Below are 13,382 nucleotides of genomic sequence, written 5' to 3'. Positions count from 1 at the left end.
CTTCTGACTGCTAGTGCGGCACACACACAGAAGGTGTTCTATAGTCTCTTCTTCTTGGATGTCCTCACAGCTTCTGCAAAAGTCGTTGCTGGCAACCTTCAGTCTGTCAGCATGTTTCCGATTAGACAGAGACCTGCCATGACGGACACAATGACTGAGACGTCTGTTCTAGCCAATGACAGCAAAGCGATAGACCTCTTCCAGTCCAGATTAGGCCACATAGTTTTGGAATGCTCACAGCCCCCTCTTTTAGACCATTTATCATTCGTTGTCCTTCGGGCCTGGTCCTGAAAACTTAACTTACATGTCGCTAGAGGCATACCCACAGATTCCAGTTGTTGTTGTAGCAGAGTGTTACACACTGAGGCGGCAGCTCTTGCCGATGAAGAACTCCATCGGGCCAATCCGGTACATACAACCGGCTGCCATGGGATTGGCATGTGTATCCTTGGTATGTGTACGGTAGTTCCTAGTCTCGCAAGCTCCGCTTTACAATTCCCTGTGATATCTCTGTGGCCCGGCACGCAGAACAGGTGAATTTTGAACTGTTCAGCCATCTCGTTGAGAGATCTGTGACAGTCGAGGGCGGTTTTTGTGTTCAGAAATACGTTCTCCAGGGATTTAATGGCTGTCTGAGAAGATATTTTTGCCAATTGTCGTTATGCCATTATATTATAGCCATTCCACCACTTCCTTAATTGCAAGGATCTCCGCTTGATACACACTGCAGTGGTCGGGTAACCTTTTCGATATGATCAGTTCTAGATCTTTAGAGTACACCCCAAAGCCCACCTGGTCGTATAGTTTGGAACCATCCGTATAGAAGTCTATGTAACTTCTGTTCAGGAAAATCAGGAATAGTGGTACAGTACTTTTTATCAAAACGTGGCTCAGGTAGGGTGTAATCCACACTGCCTGGAATATCGGATATGGTATCAAGGATAACACCTTGTCCGTAGCCGCCACATGACCAATGAGAAAGCTCCCTTAACCTCACGGCTGTGGTCGCTGCAATTTGGGTAACCACAATGTCCGGAGGCCACCGTAGAGGCTAGGTTAACATGTCCGCCTATGACGCTGAACGCCAGGGTTGGAATCCTGGCGAGAACATCATGAAAATTTTCAACAGTGGTTATCCCCTCCTAATGCTGGCGATATTTGGAAGGTACTGCACCATTTGGTATGGCAGCCATGAAAAAACTTCTCCACAAAGAGGTGTGGCACTGCAGCACGCCATTTGGATTCGGCTATAAAATGGAGGTCCCTTATTATTGATCTTAAAACTTGAGTCGGACAGCACTCATTGATATGTGAGAAGTTTGTGCCTTTTCCTTAATGGAATGTCCATGGGCAAATTTGCATTGCACAATGTCCAGAGGCATAAGCTGTAACATTAAGTTCAGAGCATCAGATGTTGTCGTCCTCAGTGCGGCTGTGATGCACAAACAAGCCATCCTTTGGATCCGGTTAAGTATTAAGCAGTAGGTGTACTTTTGCAGAGCCGTCCACCAGACCACAACACCATATAGCAAAAACCAATTATAAGGTACTACCCAGATTTCCCTCTTTAAAACAAACGGTAGGATAAAAACTCAGAGGACCGAAATGGGAGTCAAATATCAGGTATATATATATGTCCTTTATTTTCAATTGGAGTGTATTAAATATATTACTATAAAATACGGCCAATAGTAAACTGTTCAATGTGAACAAAGGGCATCAACAAGCTCTCCCCATTTAGCTGTATCGTTGGCCAAAGTCTTAGTCCGATTCCACGATATATGGCTTGATTATCACTCTGTTTTCGAGCAGCGGATCCATATGTTTTTCGGGCGTTCCCTTCTTCATTGTCTTTGTGGGTTTCAAACTATGACAGTTCTCGCTTTCATATCCATCGCGCGGACCGCATAGGATATGACCCAATCAAGTCCATTTCCTCTTCCGGATTTCAGCATAGATGGGGGAAATGTTTTTCTTGTTTGCAATTCTTCATTTGATATACAATTTGGCCAAAAAATCGAAGTATTTGTCACAGGCAGCGATTTATAAAAACTTGGATTTTGAGGGTAGTCGCTTGGTATGAGCTCCAAGCTCCAAGAGCTCCAAGTTGTGCAGTTGTCCAAGTTGTTGTATTATGTGAGATGTCACTGCATCCCCAAACTTTGTTGAGTTTGAGAAAGGCGCTTCTAGCCTAGTTTTTTAGTATATGTGTATGTCTGTTTCAGATCCTCCGTCCTTTGTTATTTTGCTGCCCAGATAGTAGAATGTCTTCAATGACATGATTATTTTTAATGTCAAATTTGATGTTCCTCATCATTTACGTCTTTTCTATGTTCACCTTTAGGCCTACTTTGGCATTATTATACCCACTACCGTAGGATTGGGGGTATATTCATTTAGTCATTCCGTTTTCAACTCATCGAAATATCAATTCCCGACCCTACAAAGTATATATATTTCGGATCGTCGTAAAATTCTGAGACGATTTAATGGTGTCCGTGTGTCTGTCCGTCTGTCTGTTGTAATCACTCTAGAGCCTTCAAAAATTGAGATATTGAGCTAAAATTTGGCACAGATACGTCTTTTTGATGCACGCTGGTTAAGTACTTGAACGGGCCAAATCGGACCATATTTGGGTATAGCTGCTATATAGACCGATTTTCCGAAAAAGGGTATAATGCCCACAAAAACTTTATTTTTCATCCGATCCGACAACTGGCCCGTATATGGTTCAGATCGGACTACATATAGATATAGCTACCATATAAACCGATCTGGCGATAAAGGGTCTGAAGACCATAAAAGCTTTATTTATTACCCGATTTCGCTTAAATTTTGCAACAGTGGGTTATTTTAAGCCTCCCGACATCTAACCGAAATATGGATTAGATCGGTCCATATTTAGATATAGCTGCCATATACACCGATCTCCTGATGAAGGGTCTGAAGCTCATAAAACCTTTATTTATCACCCGATTTCGCTAATGTTTAAAACGGTGGGTTATTTAAGCCTCCCAACATCTGACGTATGAGATAGGACTATATTTAGATATAGCTGCCATATAGACTGATCTCCCGATAAAGGGTCTGGAAGCCATAAAAGCGTTATTTTTTATCCGATTTCGCTGAAATTTGAAATAGTGCGCAGGTCTAAGCTTCCTAACATCCACCCCAAATATGGTACAGATCGAACTATATTTAGCTACAGCTGTCATATAGACCGATCTGCCGATAAAGGGTCTAAAGCCCATAAATGATTTATTTTTTAACCGATTTCGCTAAAATTTAAAACAGTGTCAATTTTTTTAGCCTCCTGACACTCGACCTAAATATGGTTCAGATCGGACTATATTTAGATATAGCTGCCATATAGACCGATCTGCCGATAAGGAGATTGAAGCCCATAAAAGCTTTATTTATTACCCGATTTCGCTAAAATTTGAAACAGTGAGTAGGTTAAGACCTCCCAACATCCGACCTAAATATGGTTCAGATCGAACTTTATTTAGATATAGCTGCCATATAGACCGATCTGTCGATAAGGGGAATGAAGCCCATAAAAGCCTTTTTTATAACCCGATTTCGCTGAAATTTGAAACAGTGAGTTTTTCTGAGCCTCACGATATCCGATCTTAATATGGTTCAGATCGGTTTATAATTGGATACATCTGCCAAAAAGACCAATATTTTGTTCTACAAAATTGAATAGTGGCATATATATCAGACCACTCAATGTCCATGCCAAATTTGGGTGCTTAATTATCCAATTTTCACTGGATTGTGACGAAATGAGGTTTACATATATACCCGAGGTGGTGGGTATCCAAAGTTCGGCCCGGACGATCCTAATGCCTTTTTACTTGTTTTTAACTTTGCTATAGCTCCTCTTAAATCATCGTTTGGTTTGGCATCTAGTTCTAGACTTGATGAAGTCTCGACTCTTCTGTGAAAGTTCAGACGTTCCATGTTCCAATCATAAACCGTGTTCTGAATCCATAGGTCGTCATCGGGGGGTTCAGTTCAATTTTTTCCTATTGATGTTTTTGTAATCGTAATTTTTAGATAGATGGGGGATTGGGCCATTACATCGGTACCTAGTGCTAAAGTGGCTGCCAGAGACCCTCTAGGCCAGGTTTTCTTGATGGTAAATCTTCTGAAAATCAGCGAACGCCACCGTTGGCCACTTTTGGCTCATCCGCTGTCGACCCTATTGCACGAACCCATCGTTATCGTTTTCGTATCCGTGCAAGAGGGACACGCTCTGCTTGAGCTTACTTTATGGTTCGCCTCCCATATTTTATTTCTATGGCACCCGTCATATCTGATGCACCTTCCTCAATCCACCAACTGGGGAGGCGTCCGATGGGAGAAGTAGCATGGCTGCCAGCAACCCTCTAAGCCGCGTTTTCTTGATGGTTAATCTTCTGAAAATCTGCGAGCGCCACCGTTGGCCATTTCTTTTGGCTCAACTGCTGCAGACCCTATTGCACGGACCTATCATGTTCGTATTCGTATCAGTGCAAGAGGGACACCCCCTGCTTGTGCTTACTTTATGTTTTATTTCTGTGGTACTCGTCATACCTTTACCCAATCCACCAACTGGGGAGGAGACCGATGGGAGAAATAGCATGGAAACTCCGCACGGCAGCTAGCACATCATATTCAAATCTCTGTGGTAGGCCCAAAGAGGGGTATACCTTAATGACAATTTTCGGACTTTTAACACGAAAAGTGCAATGAGAGCCTCAAATAACAAGTAAAAGCGCCTTAAGTTCAGCCGGGCATAAACTTAAATGCCTTCCACTTTTACATTATTATACACTCCACCATAGGATGGGGGTGTACTAATTTTGTCATTCTGTTTGTAACTCCTCGAAATATACGTCTAAGACCCCATAAAGTTATTATGTTCTTGATCATGACGATCAATTTTCATTTTAAATCGATCTAGCCTTGTCCGCCCGTCCGTCTGTCGAAATCACGCTAACTTTCGAAGGAGTAAAGCTGTCCGCTTGAAATTTTGCAAAAATACTTCTTATAGGTGTAGGTCCGTTGGGATTGTTAATGAGCGATATTGGTCCATGTTTTGATATAGCTGCCATATAAACCGATCTTGGGTCTTGACTTCTTGAGCTTCTAGAGGGCGCAATTCTCGTCCGATTTAACAAAAATTTTACAAGTGGTGTTTTGGTATCATTTCCAACAACTGCGCTAAGTATGGTTCAAATCGGATCATGTTTTGATATAGCTGCCATATAAACCGATCTTGGGTATTGACTTCTTGAGCCTCTAGAGGGCGCAATTCTTATCCGATTGGAATAAAATTTTGCACGACATGTTTTGCTATGACTTACAACTACTGTGCTAAACTAGGTTCGAATCGGTCAATAACTTGATATAGCTGCCACAAAAACCAATCTTGGGTCTTGACTTCTTGAGCCTCTAGAGTGCGCAATTCTTATCCGATTAGAATGAAATTTTGCACGAAGTGTTTTGCTATGACTTCCAACAACTTTGCCAAGTACGGTTCAAATCGGTTCATAACCTGATACCCCTTCTGGGGTTTTGAATTCTTGAGCCTCTAAAGGGCGCAATTCTTATCCGATTAGAATGAAATTTTGCACGAGGTGTTTTGTTATGACTTTCAACAACTGTACTAAGAATATTTTAAATCGGTTCATAACCTGATATAGCTGCCATATAAACCGATCTCGGGTCTTGACTTCTTGAGCCACTAGAGGGCGCAATTCTTATCCGATTTGAATGAAATTTTGCTTGACGTATTTTATTATGACTTTCAACAACTGTGCCAAATAAGGTGTAAATCGGTCCATTACCTGATTTAGCTTTCATATAAACCGATCTGGGATCTTGACTTCTTGAGCCTTTAGAGGTCGCAATTATTTTGCGATTTGCCTGAAATTTTGTACTACGGATCCTCTAATGACCATCAACATACGTGTTTATTATAGTCTGAATAGGTCTATAGCCTGATACAGCTCCCATATAAATCGATCTCTCTTTTTACTTCTTGAGCCCCCAAAGGGCGCAATTTTTATTCGAATTGGCTGACATTTTACACAGATCCCCAACATATAATTTAATTATGGTCCGAACCGGACCATATCTTGATATCGCTCTAATAGCAGAGAAAATCTTTTCTTTTCTCCTTTTTTTGCCCAAGAAGAAGTAGTGGGAAAAGAACTCGAAAATTCGATCCATGGTGGAGGGTATATAAGATTAGGCCCGGGCGAACTTAGCACGCTTTTACTTGCTTTTATTCATTTCATTACTAAATTATGAATCTACCAAAAAACCATGATCAATTTCAGTCAAATCGGAAACTAATTGCGCCCTCTAGAGGCTAAATATATGAAATTGGGATATCGTAGAGATAAATGGATACACAGACAAGTAAAACTGTAGCATCTGGTGTGAAAAACAGAAACATGCTGTACAAGAATAACCTTACCATGCATTCCGAAGAAACAATCTCAGTGGCTCTGTGAGTTATTCTTGGTATAAAGGCCGAAATGCTCGCAAAAGTGTTGAAAAACGGGAACTTATGAATATACCGTTTGAAACGAAGACTTTGACAACATTTACATGCAGCTATTTAAGTAAATGGCAAAGTGCAGTTTATAGATTCCAATTTTAATTTTGAATATATGTCCCGATCTAGGACATATTCGGTGCAAATTTTGAAGGGATTTTTTCCAACTCACTGTCCCAAATATCAGCGAAATTGGGAAATAAATACTGATCACCCTCCACGGCGCAGAGGTTAGCATGTCCGCCTGTGACGCCGAACACCTGTATTAAAATCCCGGCGTGAACATCAAAACAATTTGTAGCGGTGGTTATCCCAAAACTAATAATTTGGCTACATTTGTGAGGTAACCTGCCATGTTAAAACTTCTCTACCAAGTGGTGTCACTATGTCGCAAGCCGTTTGGTCGCAGCATAAAAAAGAAGGTCCTTTATCATAAAGCCTAAACTTCTATCGGACTGCACTCATTGATATGAGAGAAGTATACCCTGTTCCTTAGTGGAATACTCATTGGAAATTAGTAGTAGTCCTCCTTTGAAAATCTCATTTCTACGCCCATGCCACTGAATTTCCATTTTCTTCACACTTCTATCCATCACTAGACCCAGAAAACAATGTTTGCCAGGCCATCTAAAGATCCTGTGTGTTTTTGGTTCATAGCACTCTCAACACACACACACACACACACTCACATAGACCCTCAAAAGACATTGCAGTGGGGCGAATCGAACTAAAGGACCTGAGCTTGTCAGTTGGGTCAGAAAATGGGAGAGTAACGTAAAATAATATAAAAATGTACTCATAAGGTTCGATATTGTATTGTAATGGTCATAAATGTTGGGCGTACAATAACAAAAAAAAAAACAAAAACGTAGTGAGTCAAAAGGCCAGGGAATCTGGCTAAAGCAGCAACCATGGCATGGCATGACGGCAACTCCCAAACGTGCAACGTGCCACAGATGAAGAAATAGCATCTCACAAGTGCTGGCACAGCCACACCAGAAGAACAACCATACAAACGGAAATAGTCACAAAACAACATTACATTTGATTACGATGACGATTACGTTGTTGTGGGATAGGAAAAGGAGATTGGTGAAGGAGCCCAGCAGTGGATACAATTGTGTCAACCAGCAGTTGCAGTGGCCAAACAGTGGTTGAAAAGATTTTGTGTGGTCAATGAGTGAAAAAGAAAGGGGAAGGGACGGCTCAATTGTTGACTTTTGACTAGAGATTGGCGAGAAGATTTTCTCTAGATGTTGCCTTCATTGTTGAGCGCCCATTTGCTGTAGCTATGAACTGTTCTGCAGGTGCAAGAGCTCTCTTCCTTTGGAAGACGTTTCTTCTCCGATCTGGTTGATCTAGCCAACGTATTTTTGGAATGTGTCCGCTTCATCAAATGGGCGTGATGGTTTCGATAGGAAATATGATATGAGCCTGGATGCGAACTGCACCGTAAGGCATATGGGCGAGGGCCAGGGCTGATTCGGAGATGCTTGTACATAGTGGTCATATTGCAAAACTTGTTTGCTTTCTTTCCTATTGATTTATGATCTAAGGACTCACACCTTTATTCTTTTTATACCCATCACCACAGGTAGGGGGTATTCTAATCTAGTCATTCCCTTTGTAACACCTCGAAATATTGATCTGCGACCGCTTAAAATTCATAAATTTTTTATTGCCTCGTCATTCTGAGTCGATCTAGGCATGTACGTTCGCCCGTCTATCGAAATCAAGATAGCGGTCCAAAGCGTAAAGAAAAAATTGAAAAAATTGCACGGATACTTCTTGTTGTTGTAGCTTGTTGGACATTGTATATGGGCCATACCAGTTCAGATTTGGATATGGTTCGCATATAAAGTGGTCCTTCGTCTTGCCTTTTTGAGCCCCTTCAAGCTTTGATTGTTTTTCGATTGGGCTGAAATTTTGGAAATTGTGTTCTCTTATAACTTTTAACGATCGTTTCACGTATGAACTAAATTGGCGTATAACCTCATATAGCTCCCATATAAACCGATCTTCCGATTTTATGCCTTGAGCCTCTGGAAACCGTATTTTTTCCGATTTGACTAAAATTTTGCACGTAGTGTTCTTCTCAAAACTTCCAACAACCGTATCAAGTACGGTAGACATAGGTCTTCAACCTGATATACAGGTTTTTTTTTTTCAGGGACGCTACAAGAGTAGACCGATAGAGACAGCAAATGACCCCATATTTTTATACCCACCACCGAAGGATGGGGGTATATTCATTTTGTCATTCCGTTTGCAACACATCGAAATATCAATTTCCGACCCTATAAAGTATTGGGTTGCCCAAAAAGTAATGGCGCGTAAGAATCTAAGACGATCTAGACATCCCTAGATCTAGACATGTCCCTCCGTCTGTCCATCTGTCTGTTGAAATCACGCTACAGTCTTTCAAAATAGAGATATAGAGCTGAAACTTCACACAGATTCTTTTTTTGCCCATAAACAGGTTAAGTTCGAAGATGGGCTATATCGGACTATATCTTGATATAGCCCCCATATAGACCTATCCTCCGATTTAGGGTCTTAGGCCAATAAAAGCCACATTTATTATTCGATATTGCTGAAATTTGGGGCAGTGAGTTGTATTGGCCCATTTGACATCGTTCGTCAATTTGGCTTCGATCGGTCCAGATTTGGATATAGCTGCCATATAGACCGATCTTCCGATTTAGGGTCTTAGGCCCATAAAAGCCACATTTATTATCCGATTTTGCTGAAATTTGGGACAGTGAGTTATGTTAGGCCCTTCGACATCCTTCGTCAATTTGGCTTAGATCGGTCCAGATTTGGATATAGCTGCCATATAGATCGATCAGCCGATTTAGGGTCTTAGGCCCATAAAAGCCACATTTATTATCCCAATTTGCTGAAATTTGGGACAGTGAGTTGTGTTAGGCAATTCGATATCCTTCGTCAATTTGGCTCAGATCGGTCCAGATTTGGATATAACTGCCATATAGACCGATCCTCAGATATAGGTTCTTAGGCCCATAAAAGCCACATTTATTATCCGATTTTGATGAAATTTAGGACAGTGAGTTGTGTAAGGCCCTTCGACATCCTTCGTCAATTTAGCCCAGATCGGTTTAGATTTGGATATAGCTTCCATATTGAACGATCCCTCGATTTAAGGTTTTGGGGCCATAAAAGCCACATTTATTATCCGATTTGTTGAAATTTATGTTATTGATTTGTGTTAGGCCCTTCAACATTCTTCGTCAATTTGACAAGATCGGTCCAGATTTGGATATAGCTGCCATATTCACCGATCCTCCGATTTAGGGTCTTAGGCCCATAAAAGCCCCATTTATTATCCGATATTGCTAAAATTTGGTACTGTGAGTTGTGTTAGGCCCTTCGACACCCTTCGTCAATTTCCTCCACATCGGTCCAGATTTGGATATAGCTGCCATATAGACCGATCCTCTGATTTAGGGTCTTAGGCCCATAAAAGGAGCATTTATTGCCCGATGTCGCCGAAATTTGGGACAGTGAGTTGTGTTAGGCTCTTCGACATTTTTTTTAGATATAGCTACTGAAAAGATCAATATTTTGTTGTACACAATTGAACAATGAGTTGTACTTATTAGTATTTGGTCCAAAGCGGAACATATTTCATTATAACTGCTATGGGATATAAGGTATACAATTTTTACCGGATTTTGATGAACGGTTGTTTACATATATGCCCGAATTGGTGGTATCCAAAGTCCGTCCGGCCGAACTAAACGCCTCTTTACTTGTTACTTGTATTACAATATATATGGGAGCTATATCCAAATCTGAACCGATTTCTATGAAATTCACCAGTAACATCGAGAGTCGTTAGGAAATCCTTCCTGTCGAATTTCGAGAGAATCGGTTAACAAGCGATCATATTATTGCTGTATTACTGCAAATTGGACGAACATAATGGGTTTCCCAAAAAGTAATTGCGGATTTTTCATATAGTCGACGTTGACAAATTTTTTCACAGCTTGTGACTCTGTAATTGCATTCTTTCTTCTGTCAGTTATCAGCTGTTACTTTTAGCTTGCTTTAGAAAAAAAGTGAAAAAAAAGTATATTTGATTAAAGTTCATTCTAAGATTTATTAAAAATGCATTTACTTTCTTTTAAAAAATCCGCAATTACTTTTTGGGCAACGCAATATATATGAGACCTATATCTAAATCTGAACCGATTTCTTTGAAATTCACCAGTAACATCGAGAGTCGTAAGGAAATCCTTCCTGTCTTATTTCGATTTCTATGAAATTTACCAGTAGTATCGAAAGTTATAAGAAAAGCCTTCCTCTCAAATTTCCAGAGAATCTGCTGACAAATGACCATTTTATTGCAATATTACTGCATATCGGACGAACATATATATGGGAGCTATATCCAAATTTGAACCGGTTTCTATGATATTAATCAGTAACATTGAGAGTCTTAAGAAAATACTTCCTGCCAAATTTCCAAAGAATCGGTTTACAAGTGACCATTTTATTGCAATATTACTGCATATCGGACGAACATATGGGAGCTATACCCAAATCTGAACCGATTTCTATGAAATTCACCAGTAACATCGAAAGTCTTAAGAAAATATTTGCTGCCAAATTTCCAAAGAATCGGTTAACAATTGACCATTTTATTGCATTATTACTGCAAATCGGAAGAACATATATATGGAAGCTATATCCAAATCTAAACCGATTTCTATGAAATTCACCAGTAACATCAAGAGTCGTAAGGAAACCCTTCCCGTCGAATTTCGAGAGAATCCGTTAACAGATGACCATTTTATTGCATTATTACTGCAAATCGGAAGAACATATATATGGAAGCTATATCCAAATCTGAACCGATTACTATAACATTCACCCGTAATATTAAAAGTCATAAGAAAATCTTTCCTGCCAAATTTTGAGAGAATCGGTTGACAAATGACCATTTTATTGCTGTATTACTGCAAATCGGACGAACATATATATGGGAGCTATATCCAAATCTGAACCGATTTTTTCCAATTTCAATAGGCTTCGTTTCTAGACCGAAAAACATTACCATACCAATATTGAAGACGATCGGATGAAAATTGCGACCTGTAGTTTGTACAAAAATTAACATGGACAGACGGACAGACAGAGAGATGGACAGACGGACAGACAGGCAGGCGAACATAACTAAATCGAACCAGATAGTGATTCTGAGTCGATCAGTATACTTATCAATGGGTCTATCTCTCTTCCTTTTGGGAGTTACAAACAAATGCACTAAGTTATAATACCCTATACCACAGTAGTGGTGTAGGGATATAATTACGACCATCCGAGTTTTCGCTTCTAAAATGTCTACACTAGTAAAAAGTGTGTAACGACCCTGAACACGCGCCAAGCTTTACCCCAGCAATAGTGGAAAACATGTCTTTCAGAAAAGTTTTAAAACAACAAATCAGTTGTTCAAAGTAAAGATCCACCCAAGACCTCCAAGATCCACCCAAGACCTCCAAAGATCTACCCAAGACCTCCAAGATCCACCCAAGACCTCCAAGATCCACCCAAGACCTCCAAGATCCACCCAAGACCTCCAAGATCCACCCAAGACCTCCAAGATAAGGCCCATCAAAATGTCTTGTGCTGACTTTGGTATCACATAAACACCTTTTTTTCTTTAAACCACTGTCCATAATGACTAGGACTTCCGTCATCTACGTAACATTTGTCCATAGAATCAAAAATGTGTCTCTGTGTGTGTGTGTGTGTGTGTGTGTGTGCGTTTGTTTGTAGAAATTGTAGAAAACTGAATCCTGATAGCACCAAAGCATTGGTGGGGCTGCATGACGTCTGGTGTGTGATGGTGACAAAGACGACGCAAGATGAGGAATACGACCAGCACTAGAACCAACTTGTAAAAATATATATACAATATATAAAAATAAATCTCAAATACATTCATGGACATAACACTAAAAAAGAAATATATCAACAATGACAACATCCGAGGAAAGAATTATTTAAGGGTCGATAGAAAAAGAAATATTTGGTTCGTTGTTGCTGCTGTTGCTTTTTTTTGTTCCTTCCATCCATTATTTGGGAAAGTGCGGAAAGCAAATAAGAAAATTTGAAATGAATTCAAGCCAAGGAAGTGAACTAAATAAAAACAACAAACTCACCCAGCGATAAGGCGATACAAAAAGACAATAAAGGAGAATTGCAAAAAAAAAAATTACATTAAAATAAAAATGAAAGACGATCATCGAATAACTTACTCCTCAGCATCAATGCCATTCAAATTTCTTTTTTATTTTGTTGATGAAAGAGTTATGATTTATCTTGTTTCTTATTCTCCACTCTTCTTTTTTAGAGGACATCCACTTTTTCTATTTGTTCCTTTTTTTCGGAAACCTTCATCATAGGAAGGGTGCGTATTTTCATTTTGTCATGGCGTTGGTAACAGATTCAAAGATTCTTTGAAGACTCTAAAACTAATTTTAAAAAATTGATTACAAAATTTTTTTCAAAGGTTTTGAAGTTTCTTCCCAACCTATCCAGGTTTCCAGTTGAATATTTTAGGTTCTAGCATGAAATTGGTTAAGTAAATACACATTTATATGGAATTTATTACAAAAACATAAACTTCACCACTATTTAAAGTGATAAAATGTATAGTTGACTCAAAAATTTTTCCCGATTTGGCTTAGCCACGTCCGTCTGTCCGCATACCTATTTGCCCGTCTATCGTTTGTTTGAAGTCAAAGTGGAGATCGCATTTGTGAACCAATCATCACGATGAGGTTAGGTTTGGTTAGGTTAA

At 39.8% G+C, this 13,382-nt stretch overlaps 1 long non-coding RNA gene across 1 annotated transcript; it reads right to left on the bottom strand.

The window, feature by feature from the left end:
- Positions 1-12,498: 12,498 nt before the first annotated feature.
- Positions 12,499-13,072, bottom strand: LOC106089765 (uncharacterized). The gene is made up of 2 exons (XR_001221689.2): positions 12,838-13,072; positions 12,499-12,718 (listed from the first exon to the last, which is right to left on the bottom strand). It is a non-coding gene; the product is annotated as an uncharacterized LOC106089765 (long non-coding RNA).
- Positions 13,073-13,382: the final 310 nt, after the last annotated feature.

This window comes from Stomoxys calcitrans, chromosome 2 (assembly GCF_963082655.1).
Source record: "Stomoxys calcitrans chromosome 2, idStoCalc2.1, whole genome shotgun sequence".
NCBI lineage: Eukaryota > Metazoa > Arthropoda > Insecta > Diptera > Muscidae > Stomoxys > Stomoxys calcitrans.
This window is presented reverse-complemented; position numbering and strand designations above follow the sequence as displayed.